Source organism: Cibotium barometz, chromosome 11 (genome assembly GCF_041138505.1).
Source record: "Cibotium barometz isolate CiBa-2024 chromosome 11, ASM4113850v1, whole genome shotgun sequence".
NCBI classification, from domain to species: Eukaryota; Viridiplantae; Streptophyta; class Polypodiopsida; order Cyatheales; family Cibotiaceae; genus Cibotium; species Cibotium barometz.
Window position 1 is genome coordinate 51832286 of NC_141056.1, and position 8925 is coordinate 51841210.

Sequence of the window (8925 nt, forward strand, 5' to 3'; positions counted from 1 at the left end):
TTTTTTGAAGCTTTTAGACACCAGTGTTCACCTCATGGAAACCAAGGCATCGGCCCCAAGGTGCTAAGACAACCCCAGGTCCTACCAAGCATTTCTTATGGCTGTAGACACTTCATGTCTCAATTTACTTTGGATATATATATATTTTTAGGGTACATTTTCGTAAATTTTTATTACTCCTAGCACCTAGCTCATATCTAAGAGGTAGCCACCACTAGGGATAACTAATATACCTTGAAAGTATAAGAACTTGGCATATTCCATTGGTATATATCCTACACTGTCTTTAGATAGAAATATCTTTTCCTAAGTCTTCTAAGACTCTAGAATTCACTCACCATATTTTAACAACTAATCAAAAACTTAAACCAGCCAACATTGTGTGAACATGCAAACCATATATTCGAAAGATAAGAGCACAAAAAGAAGTAAAGATTAAGATTTGAATACACCTGTTGTAGTGCCATGTTGATGTTGTTCGTTTGCATTGATGCATTGCTGATTTTGTGTAGATTGCTCCTCCTTGATCTTTGTAAGCGTAGCATGTCACCCCCCTTCCTAGTTTGTGTGCATGATAGGTGGACTAGTGGGGCGTGTTTGATGCTCTTGTTTTAGCGAAGATCTCTGCAAAATTTTTATTAACAAACAAGAAAAGAAAAGAAAAAAAAATAAAATTTGCCATTGGTGCCAAACACCGACCCAGTGGGAGAAAAGTGCCCTGGCTTGTCGATCTTATTGTGGAGTCGTTGAACTTACCCTTGCGCTGGTGGTGGAAATTATCTCAAAAAGAACATAATCCTCTAAAGGCATAAGGAACCACTCTATACAAACATTGATCTACCAAAGAGCTTCATTTGTAGTGTTAATGCCTTATCTTTGGTTTTAGGTATGTCCTTCTTGGGTGGGAACTTTATCAATTGTCTTGGAATTTGAGCAAGATAAGAGGATTTAGGCTTTGAAGTGCTAGAATCTATGCTCAAATGAGACTCCTTTGGACTTGTCCTAGGTACACCAGTTGAGGGTGGAATTGTGTAACAAGGAGAATTTGGGACAACTGGTGATTCATTACTTGTTTTGGGAAGATCAACACAAGTAGATTTGTAGGTGCTATCACAGCCACCTATCCTATCTTGAAGAGTTTGTGTTGAGTTCTTTTGCACCCACTGGTATGGAAAATCAAGAGTGGCTTTTGGAATCTTTCTGAAACACTCTGTTACCCCTGTCAAAGCATGGCATTTTGGAAGCCAAATTGCTGTTGCACCCTCATAATAGCCTTGTGCTTTGAGCACATTTTTTGGGACCCATCGAGTAACAATCCGAGGTTTGGGCTTGGAAATGATGTGCTTCTTAAGAGGCTTAGCAACTGGACTAGATGTTACCAGTTTGTACGCAGCTTTGGGTAGCCACATTGATAATTCCTTCTTACCTGGCCTTCTTTGAGCAGCAACTAGAGTAGTTGGAACATGCCAGCCATGGCCCTCACTTGAGTACTCATCAATTATCCACATCATTTGTTTTGGAGCTTCAAGAGCAGATTTTGATTGTGGGTTGGGTAAGGTAGAAACATTACCCCTTTGACACGATAAAGCTCGTGGAGTAGCCGAGACTTCCTTAACATGCAATGCTGTTGTGGATGCATTCCTATAGTACAAATCATCTAGAAGGGCACGTGGTTGTACCATTCGTATAGGAATAATATCATATCCATCTGAGTCACAAAATTGAATTGGCTTCGGTAAAGCACATGTCGATAATGTTGCAAGGACATGACTCCATTCTAATGGATCAATTAAATGCTCAGGGAAGGGTTGTGGAATGTATGCCTCGTCTGATACACTTCGATTACCCTTAAGTCTCTCAGTGTTGAAATCCCTACATGAGGCTCCGCACATCCATAGATCTTCTCGTCCATCGGACAATGTAACTCTTGAGCCCTCAGATGAAGCAGAATCAAACTCATCTATTGGAGACCTTGTTACATCACGATATGAGTGATTTCTTAGGTTGACCCTTGTGATGACAGAATCATGTCGGAGGTACAAATAATTGTATCCCCAATCTTGAATCATTTGAAATTGTCGCATGAATGGTCTACCCAATATCACTTCATAGTTTGGATGTTTTCCAAAATCCACTACTGCAAAGGTGTGCTCATATTCAATCCCACATGTGGTGACCAATATGTTCTCGAGCAGCCCAAGGGGATGTTCTAAGCTTCCATCTGCTAGCTGCAAGCGCATCCTGGTACTCCTAATAGCTGGTTTGCCCCACTTTTCCCAAATGGACCTTGTGACAATGCCCACTCCTGCACCACTATCAAGTATTGCAGTTGAAGATACTTTTCGCACTTCTAATGGGAGGGTAGCATTTCCCTGATCGTCCTCACAAAATTTTCCTACTTTGTTGATAGGAACTGGCATTACATGCTTTGTCTCAGGGTGTATAGTACACTCATGGTGAACCTTTTGTAGCACTACCTGCTCTGACAAACATGTGGCAATATCATTCCACAACTCAGGTTGAATTTTTATCAAATCAAGCAAAGGTAAGGTACAAGCCACTGGTGCTGACAAAATAGCTTGCACCATACTCATATCTTTCTCCTTTGTCAACCTTTTATGCATGGAGGGTATCCTCAAGGTTTGAGAACAGTTCTCATATTCTCCCAGATATGATGGTAAGGTTTTCATTGTATGCTTACTTCTAGGAGAAACAATTGTTTGAACTTCCTCCTGGATGCTTGGGTGTCTAAATTTGTTTTCCGTGCCCCTGGTAAAATCCACCTCAGAGAATGGAGGCGAACTAATAGAAGACATGTTCTCATGAACTTTCTCATGAACTGCAGCCCACATCTCATTTGCCATGTCCTCATTAGCATCAATAACTTCATCATTGCATGGGAAGACAAGGCTAGGTGGTGGCAGATTACCCCCTGTCAATTGGGTGTCAATTGGTGTAGACCTTTTGCTATGAGCTTGTGAAATGAGTTCACTTTTCATTTCCCGACTTGATGACACTTCTAGTATGGTTTCTAATGTTGGCTTAAGAGAGGTTGGACCCCGAGGAATAGGTGGTGGTGGTCCCTCAAGTATTGACTGAGCTTCCCTAATGAGTTGCTGATGTACAACTAGATTGATCTTCTCCTCACGAGGGTTTGGGTATTCTTGAAGCTTCTTGGGTAGCTCAGATAAAGCTGCAATGCGACTTCTATGAGCATCAATGATGGCCTCTAGAGTCTCATTCACTTTATCCACAAAAACAGAACCCCCAGAACTATCCTCAGTCGTACTAACCTCATCTTGTTTAACACTAGGCCTAGGTTGAGGTTGATGTTCCTCATGCACTTCTTGGGATGTAAAAGTTTTATCCCTCATGTTTTGTTTAGAGACTTCTTGAGAACTAGTGGATGTACTTTTAGTTTGTTTGTTTCGGTTCTTCTTCCTCCTAGTGGTTTTTTTTCTATTGGACTGTAGGGTCTTGTCCACTAGATTTGTCTTTGCATCCCTAGTTCGAGGTGTCTCATCAGTCTGTATTTCGGCATTTCGTGTCTGTGATCTAGTCATGACTCTAAGTGGCACGACATCCTCATTCTCAGATGAAGGTGGTGATGGAACTGTGCCTACAAGGTTGAGTGAGACCTTTGGTTGAGAGGTGCCTTCCTCATGTGGTTTCAGCAGACAGTCTTTTGGGAAGTGTTCTACACAACACCCTAGACAATATCTTTCAATTGGTGGAAACTGTTGTACTGTTGTATTGGACCGAGATGCTTGCCTTGAGCGATGTGGACAATCACGGGCCCAATGGGGTTCTCCGCACTCATAATAGGGGCCCATTGGTTTGGCCTCTACTTTCCTTGGCTGCCATTGACCTGAGGGGCCTGGAGTCCTAGGTTGGTAGCCGCCTAGCAACATTAAAGAGTTTTGTTCCCCTGGTTGAGCGTCTAGTGCTTGGCTTGGGTATGCAGGACTTTCAAAGATATTTTCCTTGGATGAATATGATACATATTCTTCCTCCACATAGCCTGGGTTTACCAAGTCTCTACACATATTTGAATTGTCGTAGTCGACAACCCTCACAGGAGCAGTCCGTGGAGCAGGAGGTTGAGCACCAAGAACAGGTCGTGCTTGCTCTTGTGCCATTGGTGGCTTACGTTCAAAATTAGTATACTATTGATACATTTGTGGAGCCACTCCACCCCTTGGCTGCTCACGTTCCTGTCTCATTCTCGCAATGCGAGTGCATTCCTGTGTGGTGTGGGTAAAGTTCCAAGCACCCTATTACCAAGGTCTAAAGACTTGGTCACCGCGGTAGAAATTTCTTCATGATTGAAGCTTCCTGAGGGTTCATTTGAAGGCTGAGTGGGAGCGCCAGAATCCTGTGTCCACCATGTCTTCGAACGTGGCATGCATGTAAGCTGGAAGACACATTAGTAGACGATGGTAATACAACATCATGCCCTGGTCAGATGGCCCTTGATTCATGTCGAGCTTTAGTTGATCAGCTTCATAGCCATCATTGGGCTCTTTAGGTTGATCAATCAAGACTAACAGCAATTTCAAAAATCTAACACTTGCCACACGATTGCTGGGTCCGAGATACGTCACCATGCTTGTATCCATGTAAGCATTTGTTTCCTTTGCTCCCGTATGTCTGGAAATGTTGCTGGCATGAAGATCGGGAAGTTGTAGGCAGACATGGGAGTCAGCTCCAGTGGAGTCCATCTTCTCTAGTGGAGTCCATCTTCTCTTAAGGGGCATGTACAATGAGTCAACCTGTTGTGTTGGTGGTGCGCACATATAGACTTGGCTATACCCTGGAACTGTTAAGTACTCTTTCCGCTAGTCTGGCTATATTCCAAAATCCTCTAGTTTGGGTTGTGCCTCATTTGTGACAATTGTGGCATAGCCGCCTCGTGTACGGGGTGAGCCTTTCTCCACCTATGAAAGCAATATCAATGAAGATGAAAATCCTGATTTCTAATAGGTCGGCCAATTGGGGATTGGCCAATTTTGTGTGCTGTTCCACATTAGCCCATAATGTGCCTTCTCCAGCCAAGGGAAGTAATTATTCTAAATTTGGGCGAGGTGCTCGTAGAGGGTATGGCACATAATGCTGCTTTGTTGGTGTGACCTTGGAGTAGGTTTTTGGCATAATCTATCGAGTTGGTTCAAAGGCACCTTGAACATCAATTTGGGCTTTAATAGAGGATTGCGAGTGCTAATAAAGCCCTCATATTCTGCACCAGATAATGATTCCAAAATTGTATCATCAATGAAAGCTTCAATATTGTCTTGGGGAATATGATAGCGTACCTCTTGAGGTTGCCATTGGGGAGATGGGTGAGGTGCTAGTATCTCCTCGGCGAGAGGGTTAGTGGAAAAATCTATTTTGCTGAGGAGTGAAATTAGAGAATATGCAATTGGCCTGAGATGTGTTAGTAGGTGGGGTATTAAGATAGGGATTAAGGAGCTTACTAGCGACATTAGAATAGATGGGGTAAGTGGACTTTGAAGATGAAGACGAGGTTTCTTCCTAACCATGACCTATGCTAGGGGGTGGGTGGCTAGGCCCTGTGAGATTTCATAAACTCTTGTAGGTCAGGGATATCCTTAGGATTTATGGTAGGATATTCAATGTGGGTGGCATCAAAATTGTACTTTACACTGGTTAACATGGGTTCTAAGTGTTTGTAGGTATTAGAGTATAGCTGTAGAATTCCAAAAGGATGATATAAGGTAGACTCATATAAGTTAAGATGTTGGTGAGTATTATAAACTTCGAGCCACCCATGGCTAATAATTCATTGATAGCTATGTGCTACCACCTCATAGTTGGCCGGTGTCTCGGGAATGTCATCTGAAAAAAATAGGTCTAATTTTTTGACACTGTTGTCCAGAATTTCAAAATTTTAGAGTACTTGACACCAACTATGAAGGTTTAACACAATAGGATGTAATGGGTAAAAGAAGATATCTTGTGGATTAGTTAAGTCTATGTCCCCCTACAAATTTTCCATTATTATTGTAGGGTCAGCATTGCGTTCAGTATTTTGCTTTAATGAGAGTTAGTTCACCTAGGCCTAGGTCTTCAGATATATTTATAATGTATTAAAGTAAAGAGAGGGTTAGTGTAGTCAAAAATAGAATGAGTTTGAGGAGGGCCCCGAGGAGTTACTGGGCAACTGACCCAACTCCGAGGCATGCTCAAGGAGTAGGCGTAGGTCATCTGTAGGCTCTGGCCATTGACTTCGGTCTTGTATCGCCAACTGACATTCCAACTCTTGTAGACGAGAGTCATTGTTTTGCTGAGGAGGTTTGATATTATAGTTTCACGAACCATCCTTGCAACATCCAATTCCTTGAATCTCTGGGTTGCTTCCTCTTGGGAACACTTGGCTGTTGCTTTGCTTTCTTGAGATTATGTGATTCTTTGGAGCCTTTCGTCCTCGGCAGCCAGAAGCCTCTGACTATCTTGTAGTTGCTGCGTAATTTGTGCCATTGCTTATTGGTGTGCTAACACCATCCTTTGCATTTTGACTTGACTAGCACTGATGGTGTCGTTTAGTACTCTTAATTTCTTTGCATGTGTCTTGTTTGATTATTCTCTGCATGTGTCTTGTTTGATTATTCTCTCTCTTGCTGTAAGTGAGTGGCTTTGTCTTCTGCTTCCTTCAGATTTGAGGATAATTGTTGGATCTGTTCATTGGCAGCTCCTCTTCTTTGGCCCTGGATTTGTGGAGGTCTTGTACTTGTTGGGCATGAAGTGCTATGAGCTCGTGGTTGTGGGTGACCTCTTTCTGGAGTTACTCTTTAGCTTGTTCCAACTTTGCCTTGAGGTCTGTATTTTCTTTGATGCTCTGAACAGTGGCTTGGTCTCTCTAGTGCTTTGTATCTGGTCTCTTGCTCCTCCATAGCCTTTAAACTTTTCATTATGACATCTCAATGTGTGGCCTCTCCTGTCGCCAAGTGGTCCTTTAAGGTCTGCACTTGTGTGTTCGACTTGTTAACCTACTTCCAAAGGGCAGTGTTACGATCATGGAGCATGTGTGTTGTGAGGAGGTGGCAACACCAAACTTTCTGCCTCCTACTCCCATGGTGCACTTGTTCTTACGCTTTCTTCTAGTCTCACATGTGGCAGGTTTAACAATTCATCCAAACGTTCCATTGTTTCTTGCATGAATTGTTGATAGTCAACGTTTTGTAGGGAGGTCAGCTGGGGAGGTCAACGTTTTGTAGGGAGGTCAGCTGGGGTATTCTTTCCTCATCTTCCAAATGCCTTCTTTTGCTTGGGCTTGATGGTTCTGCACTTCTTGGTCTTTTGCTAGTATCAGTATGGGGTGCTGCTAGTTCATGCTCTTGAGCCATTGTTGTCTCAATGTCTTGTGTTTCCTCATCCTATACTGGAATTGATACTGCTTGTTCGGGCTCCATCTCTCCCAGTGTGTCTATCAAAGCTGAATCCTTAAGTGGGGATAGATTGGTGAAAATTAGCTGTGCTGGGCTCATCGGGGGAGTAACTTGTTGTTGCTCTTGAGTGGCTTGGCTAATTGTGTCTTCTTGCTCTGTCAATGCTTCCTGGTGCTTTTTTATTTCCAGTGCCACCTCAGCCTCGTCATTGGGATTCTGCAACTATGTCTGGGATGATGCCCCACATTTTCTTATTTGTCTTCTTATTTCTCCCTTTCCTTATCTCCTTCATAATGTCCTGGGTCTCCACTAGGACAGCTTGGCCCTCATAATGTCCTGGGTCTCCACTAGGACAGCTTGGCCCTCTTGCATTTTCTTATTTGTCTTCTTATCTCCTTCATAATGTCCTGGGTCTCCACTAGGACAGCTTGGCCCTCTTGCATTTATTCAACTATTAGTGGTTGTTACTCTGGCAACAAGCAGTGCCAATTGTAGTTGCTCTATTGGTTCGGGCTCTGGGAGAGGCCTTTTTGCCACATGATTTAGGACTTGGGTTAACAGGTACAGGTTGCATATTTTGTACTGGTGGGCCTTCAGATAGTTCTCCATCTCTTTACGAGTATAATAGGTCTAGTCCTCCTCCTTGTCTTCATGTACCTTAGCAATCTTGTTCAACAGGACCCTGTATCTATCCATTGGCTTGACCTGCATTATTAGTGACATAGCCCTACTACCTTTCTCTGTATAGCCCCATCCCGGATATTCTCGTACTCTACCCCATTGGAGTTATAAGAACTCTTCTTTAGCATTGCGTCCAAAGGCATTTTGTCGAATGAGTGGGCGTGGACTTCGACTGCTAGTGGGAGCTACATAGCATCATAAATGAGTTCTTCCATGATCAAGAGCTGCTTTGTTGTGAGGTCGGCCTTTGTGATCGTGCCATGTTTGGTGCCTTTGTCATAGGTCTTGATATACTACTCAGCACAGAGCTCCCTGTCAATGCTCCTTGGAAGTATTTGCGCCATTCTCCCTGAGCCCATCTTCTCCAGCTTCTCCTTGACCTCTGCCTCTTCTAGAAGTTGGAGGCACTATGGGTTGTGGTAATACAGTGCGACCTTTCCATGGGCCGTAAGGGACTCCTTTATTGATGATGGCCCCATGGAAGGCTTGGGCATATGGGCCCAAATAATTCAGTTTGGGTACTCGCACTAGTTTCTTCTTCTGACTTGTTGGGGAGCCTGTAGCGCTGGCTTGAGTGGCTACTGTTGGGGTCTCTACAGCTTCTGTTTCCAAGGCCGACATCTGTACATAAAAAGTACATTAGTCTCCAGACTAGTGGGGTAGGTACCATTTCTCTTTTTGTTTTGTTAATGGTAAACCGGTTAGTTGAAACGAGAAGTGTGTTAGTGTAGGAGTAATAACAAGGTGTTGTGGCATGAAGGTGCAGGGTCTTAGTAGTCTCATGAACCTACAGGTCATGAGAAGTTGTCCCATGAAAAGTGGTTACGTGAAATGTGGT